Below are 11,838 nucleotides of genomic sequence, written 5' to 3'. Positions count from 1 at the left end.
GTTGGACATAAATGTTACAGATCAAATCAATACATTATAAATATATTCATTTTAGATCTATTGTATCTAATATATCATCAAATTCCTAGGTGCATACTTAGTTTGAGATCAAAATATCCCATTGATATCCCATTATCACACCCCTAGCAGTTTAATATTCAACTCCTTATATAGCTTATCCCTTATCCAATAATAGATCTCAAAACCACACTAATGTCGGTAGTATTATTTGATGTGATCAAATATCTATTGTCGTTCTCAATATTATGGGTGAATACCATGGTGAAGACCCATGGTATTTAGAATATCATGGTGCAAAAATTTGAACACAAAATTGCTCCAGAAAACTTGTGTAAAAGCATGTTTTTAGAGAACCTGTGTATATGCAATTTTTCTTCACCAAACTTGCAATTAATTCTTCAAACTTCATCTTTATCATTACTCTGTCTCTGAAATGGTATTCTTTTTCTGTTACATCTGTATTGGCCTGAATAGTCATCCTAATACCATCATGGTGCCATATTTATTAAGAAGGCGTCCATTATTCCTTTTTCTACGATCTAATATTCCTTTCTCCAATATTCTTATCAGATATTTACTATAGATAACAATATTCCTTTAGAAAAGTTGTGTATATGTAATTTTTCTTCACAAAACCTGTGATTACTTCTTCAAACTTCATTTTTATCATTCCTCTGTCTCGAAACCACATTGGTTGGCTCAAAACGTCAACCAAATCCTAACGATGTGATTAATCTGAAAGACTAATATCTACATTATGGATCACAAAAGTCTTAGATCTAAGATATTTAGTGGTTGGAATACTCATCCTGCGACCATCATGTTGGAATCTTTATTAAGTAGGTTTCCATCAAGGAAAACACATTTGTCATAATGCCAACACTAATTTCTAACATGGTTGCTCCTAGTTTGACCTATTTTGACTATAATACAGGGGCTTTACCCTATGGATATAGTCCATAATATTCTCTTCCATGTAGATATTTATAGTCCAAGAAATATTCATCTTCCATTTCTATTGATTAATGTGATAGGTATTTTATTTTTTCTTATTTTCCTTCTCAATTATTTTGAAGGTAAGTTAGTTCAAACCCATGTTGCTCATTTTCTAGCTTAATTTTATTATGCCTCCACTAAAACTAAGCTCACCCCAAGTTCTCATCTTTGTTTCTAGGTTCATTTCTCCTGTTTCATTTAAAATTGAAGGCATAGTTATTTTTCTTGTTCTTTTGAAGGTCATAAGCCATGCCTTGGACATAGATAGTTTTAAACAAGTAGGTATCACACACTCTAATCTTAGTCCTTCCTTGCTTTCCTTCAACGTTCCATCTCTCTCACTCTCTCTCCCTCTCTCCCTCTCTTTCCATCTCTCTATGAATCCTCTTTGGTGGCTAGTGAAAGGGAAACATATAATGTATTTTGATCATAAAATTTTGTCCTAAATCTCTTACGTTAGTGGGAAATCTGTTATCACCCAAAAATGTTTGCCTAGCCATTTCTTACTAGGTTGATCGAAATACACCATGTTGGATGATTTTTTCCATGGTAAAACCCACTTTCACCATAGGAAATAATTGAGTGAACCATTTTTAAAGATTATTTCTCATTAAAATCCAGAAACCCCATGAAACTAACTAAATAAATCATTATTTATTTATTAGTCTACATTTATCTCATATTTTCCTCATGATATAATTGTTAAACCATTATTTAGTGACTATTTCAAATTCATAATTGACTTAATCCTCATAAAGTAATAAATAAATAATTTTTATTTCTTAATTACTTTAACTATTTCCTAGAAAGATATATTCAACCATTTCTAATATCGTTTGTCTCTCAGAAAATATAATAAAATATTCACAGGAATTAGATTTCGATTTAGTCAATAATATTTTATTATTTTCTAAATCTCAATCTATTCCAATATTTTGTTATAAATGGAGGGTTTTTTTTCTTCATCATGACCATTTCCATCATCCCCATTATTGTCTCATAGATTTTGAGCTCCCATTTGTATTCAAGCATCCTATGTTTCCTTTTCTACCCATTTCACACTACACATTGAGAGAGAGAAGCACATTGTTGAAGCGCAAGGTCAAGAAGGACCCATCACATGGAGGGGGATCTACAAAGCCATTTTTGTAATCTCTCATCACCAGGTGTATTTTTCTTGATCAATAAAAGTTATTATTCATTTTATCCATTTGGTTTTTGATTTTATATTTCTGTTGCTATATGTTCCTATTTGTGTCTTATATTTTTTGTAGGGTTTTTCTAACATTTTGTTGCAGATGTTAAGAATAAACACAACCATATTCTATTGTTAGGGTTATAAATCACTTATAACTTAAGTGAATGGATTTTTTCTCACTTGAAAAAGCACTTCATACAAACAAGAATGATTTGCGACTTCGAGAACAATTCAGATTTGAGAGACAAGAAACCATATTGTTCAACCAACATTTTGCCTCTGCTTCTCAAGTTGCAAAAAGAAATTTGGATTTGATATATTGGAAACCATACCATCCAACTGAAATTTTTCCTTAGTTTCTCTATTATAGAAGATAGGAACATGTACTTGTATTATAATTACTTTAGTATAAAATTAGATCATCTGTGTATCAAGACTTCGAAGATCATGTAAACGGCTTCCCTTGGGACAATATGTCAGCAATCCTGCATATACAAATATGGAATTTTTAGTGTTCTTCCCCATCCAAGTGTGGAGCTCTGTGAGTGTAAGGTTTTTATGGTACTTGATCCACACACCATCCTTCTGCACACATTTGAAAGCATTATGGTGTCATTTTCGAGCAAGAAAACACACCTATGACCCAATTGTCACAATGATTATTTAATAATATTAGATATAGTGATTATTATATATAGCATGATTTTCCTCGAAATAATAAATATACAAAAAAAATTTTAATTATTATTTACAAACATGTTTTTTAAGGAATGCTTCATCCCCACGACATTTCAGATCGACATCAATTAATAAAAAAATTGAATGTCAATGACTGACCAAAAGGCTTTATTGAGTGTAGAGGTAGTTGTGTGGAGGAATTTGTACAAAGTTGGTTTCTCAGATGAAGCATATGTGGAGAACAAATGCATGTGCATAGATATTTCACTATGTGGAAAGCTTTGTGCATGGATAATCAATTAATTAGAAGTAGAGACAAGGACTATGGTGCATCATAGCTATTCATATTGTCTAATTTAGCTATTTGGACTATTTTTAAATTAATTTAATTTGTAAAATTGTTCGAAAATATTTAATTCTTTAATTAATTTTTATTAATCAAATTAAAATTATTAAAAACCACAGGTTTTTCATTTGCACTTATTTGAAATCCTCCGGCATGCATAGGACTTGAGGTAGCATGCAAATATTCCAAGTGGGAGGAGCATAAAGGGCCTTAGTGGTTTTATTGAAAATCTTTGTAGTGGGGGGAGACCAACATTTGACCCACTCCCTCCACACTAATACTCTTCCCATGATTCACGTACAATATAACCCTCTTTGTTATAACTTTATTGTTGTTTATGTCATCTATCTCTCTCTCTCTCTCTCTCTCTCTCTCTCTCTCTATATATATATATATATATATATATATATATCTGTTTTATTTTGAATCTTATGACATTCCATTAATTTTTATGTTTTATTATTTTGATTAATTTAAACATAATGTTAATACAATCGCTGGTAATTTTATGATAAAGGAAAAAAGATCAAGTTTTTGAACCCAAAATTTGGAGGTTGATATCTTGAGTTCTACTGAACGAAATTGAATAAATAAGAAATCATTGGAAAGATACCTTCATGGAGAAGGATGTGGAATTGGTTGCATGACCATATCCACTCCAAAACATTAGAAAAAGTAACAACTATGAATTTGCAATAAAAATTAGTTTTCTAAATTTATTTTGTAAATTTTTCATTATCTTGAAGCCTCTTGTTGTTACAAATTCAAGTTAAATTATCCATTTCTCTAGTTAATATTTGCAAAGAGAAGTATTAGAATCTATAATTTTATTTTATTAATTTATCAAATTGGATTTGAATTCATTAATTTGTTTTTTAGAATTTTAGAAATCTGTCTTTCTCTCTTTAATTTCGATAGGTTTTAATTCTTATTTTTATTTTTTGGTAAGGGATTTGTTGGAGAGAAGGAAGCCAAGAGTATTGAAGAAATAGTATTGCTCCAACAATGAGGACAGATGAATATTTATTAGCTAAAAATTAGAGATCTAAAATTGCTTTGAACAACTCTCCTTTTTGGGAGGTCTTGTAAATTATAAATAAAATTTCGAGGAATGGACAAATGGTTCTTCTCTTCTGCAAATAGAAGACCCTTAGCAGTTTTGTGAGGAGACATTTTGATATAGGTTGAGAGGAATACTCATATTTGAGTTCTATGGATTTTTCCTTTAAGATTTAATTTTTGTTGTAGATGGAGATGTTACACTATTGCAACTATTTTCTCAACTAGCAATGTTGAAAGCCTTGGGGTGATTGTAGAAGAGACCCATTGTAAAAAAACAAGAAATTTAGGTTTTAGATTGTATTTTTAGACACTCGTATTTTTTCATTAAAAAAATTCATTGAATGGTTGATCTATGTCAATAGTTCCATGTTTTTCACTTTTCTTTAATATGTGAATTATTGTCTACAAAATCAACTATATGAACTAGTATTTCTATGGATCTACCATTTATTCCCAATTCTCTCTTGTATTTGAAAGAAAAATTGAGGAACAATTTTCTCACAAATTATCCACCATATACTATTTAATTGTCATTGAAATTGTGTCAACTTTTTCCAAGTTTTAATGCATCATCTTTCATTGTTTTAAATCTCCAAACGAGACATGTATTGCACTTATAACATCAGTTTTAATAAAAATTGCAGTGGTTAGATATTCATCATAAAATATATGTTAAATCCCCATCATATTTAAATCCTTGCACTTGGTATTTAGGAGCTATCTCCTAGATATCAAGTTAGAGTACTCATCTTTTATTTTTCGAGATTAGTAGATGGTCTTTCATCTAGATTTTGATATATATTTAGCTCTCATGTTTTCTAAGTATCCTTACCTAGGAGTAATCTTATTAGTGGCTTAGATGAGATGTTGTGTGATCTGAAGGATTGATTTATTGCATGTGCGCTACAACATGGTAAGTATGATTACTTCTTCTTGTTGATAAGTAATTAGAGACATCACAACTCAGTAAGGAGATTGAGGGTAACTAGACCAATTAGAACTAGTATATATCACCTTCCTAAATGGATAAGGGCTTAATTGCTTCTTTCATTGGGTGATCTTCCCAATGTCAGTTTAGGTAATTTAGGGCCATGAACAAGTCTAGGTTGGGACATAAACTTTTTCATTAGAAGATAGAGAATATCCTTGTCTCTAATCCCTTAAATTTGTGGATGTGTACCAACCAAAACCTTTCTCTTTCACTCCAAGGTGATATGATGTCATTATTCCATGGTGTCTACATTACCTTATGAAGTTGAGACATTTTTTTTGATGCCATGTCATATGTATAGAGAAAGGTTCTCAAGGACTTTTGTTTTCATTTGTTGTTTTCCTTTTTCAAATTGAAAATTGTCATGATGATATTTTAACTTTAAATGCCAATTGTTGTGAATATATCTATCTCTCTATCTTAGCCCACTTAAAGGATAGACTTAACACTTCTTCTATTCATACTCCCATTGTAGGACATGAATATTCACATGAGTTGGCAACCCTGTTTTCATCTCTTAGGCGATGTCAATAATGAGATCATGGCAATACAGGTCCACTCCTCCACAAACATTTTACTTCTACTCTAATTGGAAGAGGACAAGGTGTGATGACATGGCATGGGTGGAAGCATAATACCCTAATACCATTCCAAAAAGTTTACTAGCCATACCTTTGGTTCCCAAGGTTTTTTTGACACTACCGAATATCATTAGAAAGGTATTTCGAAGGCCTATCCACCTAAGTATTTTGGAGAACAATTAGAGCTGATTTATTGCACTCAAAATTCCTTCAACCATATGCCCCATTCTTATTCTTAAACCTCCTTTATCATCAATGACAATACTCCTTGACATCATTTAACATCCATTTCCAATAGTGAGAACACTCTTCCACGTCCTTTTTTGGCATTATGATGCATGTGTTATCCTTGATGGCAACTCACTTGTAACAAAAAAAGTATATGATAACTATATGAATCTACAGGTCAGAACAGAGGTGATAGAATGATGGAAAAAAGATATCATAGGTGACAAAATGATGGAACAGAATAATGGGTCAAAGGTTTACAAATCAGAATTAGAAGCTTGATAAAGAAAATTGTTGGTATTATGAGTTATGCGTTGTCCTCGATAGGAAGCTACCTAATGAGTTGTCCTTGATGACAACCTATTTGATGAATGGATTACTTGATAAAGGTATAAATAGGATGTGACAGAATGCATGGCAGTTTTGTTTACAAATGTGACAAAACACAGGGCAGTTCAAAGGGATTAGTTCAAAAGTGATGTATGATGGCAACTCACATGGTAACAGGTCAATTCAGAGGTAACAGAGTAATGGCACAGAATAACAGGATGATGAGACAAAGGATTACAGATCAAAATCATGAAATAAAGGAAAGATAATGTTTTAATTTGTATACATTGTTTAACCTAGTCCAAATAGTGTATACATGTGGGTACACAGAATAAAAGGCATGCATATGTATGCATGCAATTTCATAGAAGGAAAAGAACAAATGGGATGCAAAATTAAGGCTAAATAATACGAGGAGTTCCTACCATGGTATTGGACCATAGTAATGAGCAAGGTAAATAATATTGATCCCTTCAAATAATACCATCATCGTAACTATGGTTTTGACCCAAGGTATTGAAAAAGCTAAAACTATATAAGGAGGTGAATATCAAAGTGTGACAAGGGGAAAGTAATTAAAATCTTATGAAGATTAATTAAATCATTAGATCAAAATAAAATATGTGGGTTATGGGTTATTGATGCTTTGCTTGATTTGAACTAAGTATGCACTTGAGTGCTTGGTGATGGATGAGATCTAATGGATCTGAGATAATTATGCACTAATGATGGATCATGATCATGAATGACTTATCATGTATGATATGATAATGGATAGGATTGATTTGAGTACTAACACATGTTTTATCCTTTAAATGCTATGATTTGGGTATATCCGAAGTCTTGAAAAGATCTGAAGTTATAAGTCATTATTTGCAGATCTATACGTAGGTTTTCCTCGAGGAAGGCGAGTCACGCAGGTTTGGCACTTCCAAGTAGCATATGTAGAGAAAGGCCTTGTTGTTCAGAATTGATTGATCTATCCAATAAGTGATGTTATTTTACTACAGTTTGTCAATCATGTATTCATTAGATTTGAAGTTAAACTAATTGCATACGGATAATGAGTCGGGTCGACTGATTGATAGAGTAAGAAGGGTGATATTTGCTATTATCTATGTAGAACTCTATGATACGAACACATATCTTCAGAATGTATTTGGTTAGTATAGTTTTTGGTTCAGAAGTTTTATGATCTAGTATATTTAGAGGTATATGCAAGTTGGGCTACAGAAATTAGCGTATACACGGAGGCTGTCCTCATTGGGGTAGCCTATACATTTCGACATATGATTTTTTAGGTTGCAGTTCGTTCTAGTTGTTGATATAGTATTCTGGGTTCATTTATTTGTACTTCTTACAGTGATCTAACTATTCCTGTTGATTGGTTGATTTTTTGATTAAGTTTTGGTTGATTGGGTTTTGAGTGAATGGATGATTCAGTTGTATCATAAATTGATAACTGGGTAATTCAATTGTGTCAGAGGTTTTTAGTGATTGATTTAGTTGTGTCAAAGATTGATTCAGTAATCAGTTGATTTAGAGATTAATGATTTGGGTTTAAGTTACGTCAGATATTGATGATTGAGTTTCAGTGATTGATGATTGAGTTTCAGTGATTGATGAATAAGTCTCAGTGATTGGTTGATGTAGTTGTATTTCATGGTTGTATTTCAGTGGTAATGGATTTTGAGCTTCAATGTTATTGATGGGTCTAGTGTGAAAATTTGATGAAACATTTCCTACATATTGTGCTGATGTGTACGAGGAGTATCCAGTCTGAAAATTTATGAAACGTGATCCCTGGAGGAAGAGTGAAGGTGGTAGCCTTCTGTAGGTCAATGCTTATGTACTTGTAAACATATCAGCCCATACAAGACCTACGGTGTTGGATCTCACTTCCTGTAGTAGCTGGAGAAAGAGTGATGGTTGTAGCCTTATATAGGCCAATGCCTACGTACTGGTAAACATATCAACTAGTACAAGAGCTAGGGGGTTGTACATCCCTTCCAATAGAAGATGGAGAATGAGAGAAGGTTGTAGTCTTCTATAGGTGGGTGCCTTTATACGGTATGATTTTATACCAGTACAAGATTGTAAACAATATTTTATTTTTATTAAAAAGAAGACAGAGACAGCAACATTAGGTGTTTTTCCCCCGCAATGGGTTTCCACCTTAAATGATGGTGTTCATGTGATTTTCTTATGTGTGATGGTTTATTTTGTTATTAAAGCACATGGTTATTATTTATCTAATGTTTAGTAAAGTACGGATGCACTAGCTGAAGACAAAAATATGATGACTTAATTGAATCATAAGTTCTCTCAATATATGCTAATTGTCCTAAGAATAGATGCATACACACATAGGTTACTTTCAGTAATGTCGCCTAGGGAAATATGAATATGAAATGTAAAAAATTATTGATTTGGAAATATTGATTCACCCCCACCCCTCTCAGTATTTTTTCCAACATCCTTTGACATCAATTGCCATTAGCGACCACACTCTTTGGCATCCTTTGGAATCAATGACAACATTTTGTCCAACATGATATTAATAGTGCCTACAAGTTTGGAATAAGGATATTCACTTACAAATCTAGTGAGGGATGCATATCAAACATACAACCAAATGGTTGTCAATACTAAAACTCTATTGAAAATCACTATGAAGAGATGGTAGAAATTTTCGATCCCGCTCAATAATGTAGGAAAATAGGGTTATCATTTACATTCAGAAAATGATAGAAAACAATTCTTAAGGGTTAGATTATCTCATATAATGAAAGAAAACAGAAAAAATATTAATGTTGTATTCTCGAAAAAAATGAAATCTGGATCATGCATTTTATTTATTACAACAGTGTACTCCACATTATATGGTGTCACGATAATTCAAAAATGTTTTCACATTTTTCTTTCACAGTGGAAACATTGTTAAACTTAAAACCAAGTATTTCCAATTGTGTAAAATATCTATGACAATAAGGATTGAAGGTCACAATCATTCCCAAATTGGAAAATAAGAAGAAAATAGTGAATTTAGAAACAACATTGAGTATTTAATCTTGATTTAGATACTTATTGGTTTATTAATCAGTTCGCATGTTTTTTCTTCTTGTTTAGATCAAAATCAATATAAATCATGTAGTGATAACTCTATGAGGACTTTAACAATGAAAAGCTTGTGCATTAATATGTAAGATTAAATTCTTGACATGAGAGGTAATGGCATGTTTACTAAAAGGAGGTCTTATGCATGTATACAATGTTGATTACATTGTTTTATGGACCATACGAGAAACAAATTGGCTTAGATGGATACATGAGAGATTTTATTTTTTCCTTTGTGGATAATGGAACAATTTTGAATTTTATTTTTAATGGTAATTATAAATAAAAGTTAAATTAATAAATATTTTATGTCTAAGAATTAAATGATAAATCATGTGATGGTGATTAAAGAGGCATTTATTTGACTTTTCAATAGACTTGGTGACGCATTTTTCTTTCCTATTTATAAGTAAATTATTTAAGGTATACATGAACATGATGTAATATTAGCTAGGAGAAATTTGAAACATGAATTTTAGTGACTATCTCGTGATAAGTATGTAGAAAAAGCAATATTTTTTGAGTTGTTCATTAAGAAATAATTAAATATATGATTTGTCAAAAATTTAAATCTAATATAGTATAATTTTTGTATTACTTAACTCATATTGATTATTAAAAAGAGTTAAATTTAAACCAGTACAATAGAAAATAAACAACCAAAATAGCACCAAAATGTTATATCTTTATTACTAGAAAAAAGTTTACTTGCATGTTTAAGGGAGAGCTTCCAATAGGGAAAATACTCAACTAAAAGTAAATTCGCAAGCCTTATTTTACATTTATTGATCCGCATCTTTAGAGAGAGAAATTTCTAATTTAAATTGGTAAGAGTTGCTATAAATATTAAATTTAAATTGCTTGAAAATCTCATAACTTTAGTGATCAATTAAATTTTATAGAAACATATTTTTTTAAGTTATATTAAATCTAAATTAATCATAGAAAATTTCGACTTAGGTATTTTAAATTTAACAATAGATTCAGTTTTATAAAACAATATTAAATTACTTAAATTGTAATTTTGAATAATTTATTATTATTAATATTTTATATTAAAATTTGAATGTGTTACACATTTTTTTCATATTAAGAAGTAACCAAATTATTTTACCTTTAATTTTTTTCCTTATGAGTATTGAAATATTTTACTAATTAAGTTAGATTGAATATCAATGAACTATCTAAGAAATAGAATAATACTTATCATAATTTTGCAATTACAATTTCAACCATACTAAACTTTGTAATTTACAAAAAAATATTTGCATTTTTTTAAAGTAAGTCATTTTGCATGGAATTTCATATCTTAAAGTTTGATATAAGTTCACTAATACATAATCTAGATTAAATATTATTTCCTAAAAATAAACAACAGCATGATAATTATCTAACAAACATAAACATCATATAAGATACACGTTTGAATTTACAACCATCATCTAATTATATACACCTCTAACACATATAAACGTCATTAGCTAGCACAGAAATCTAATAATATAGCAAGGCATCATCATCGTGATCACATCTAAAGAAACCCAAACATTGTAATCTAACATCATCACGACAAGCATCCTCAAATCAATATACATCTCATGTAAAATAACTACTATCACATAGACATCTATCTATAAGCACACTAAATGAAAATATCTAACATGACCTAACAATATTCACACCAACACCAACATATAAATTAGACTACATAAACATGAACAAAAAAATGAACAATATATACACACACACACACACACACACAAACAAGTCAAATAACTACATCAAGTCAAATAAATGCAATAAAATATATTATACAACAAATCTAGTAGTGTCAGCAGTTTGGTCTGTAGTAGAGGATGATGGATGGTTAACTACTAGCTCAATGTCTATCAAACTTTGAGGTGGTGGAGGAGGTGGTTGGTCTGCTTTGCCACGAGAAACATATGGCATGTCCTCTAGCTCTGGAATATGATTAGGTGACTAACATTCATGATTTGATGGGGTAGTACTACCAGAAGTATCACAATCACCACCTTCATCACCATGATCATGATGACCACTCTCATCATCATGATCGTTATCACTGACGTCATCATCATGATCAACATACTCATATAACATATATACTGATGCATTCCATGCATCCCTTGTCGATGTTAGTATCCTACTAGATTAGATGATATGATGCATAAGAGACATCATCTCACATTGAAAAACCCTATAGAGACCTATGGACCTGGGATCTGCACTAATATCTCGATCCCTCACATGTTGAAATCCATCCTTAAGC

The sequence above is a fragment of the Pinus tabuliformis genome, chromosome 4_2, assembly GCF_031772625.1.
Source record: "Pinus tabuliformis cultivar Carrire ecotype Pingquan chromosome 4_2, CPIR1, whole genome shotgun sequence".
NCBI lineage: Eukaryota > Viridiplantae > Streptophyta > Pinopsida > Pinales > Pinaceae > Pinus > Pinus tabuliformis.
The sequence above is the reverse complement of the archived record's forward strand: the minus strand, read 5'-3'. Positions refer to the sequence as shown.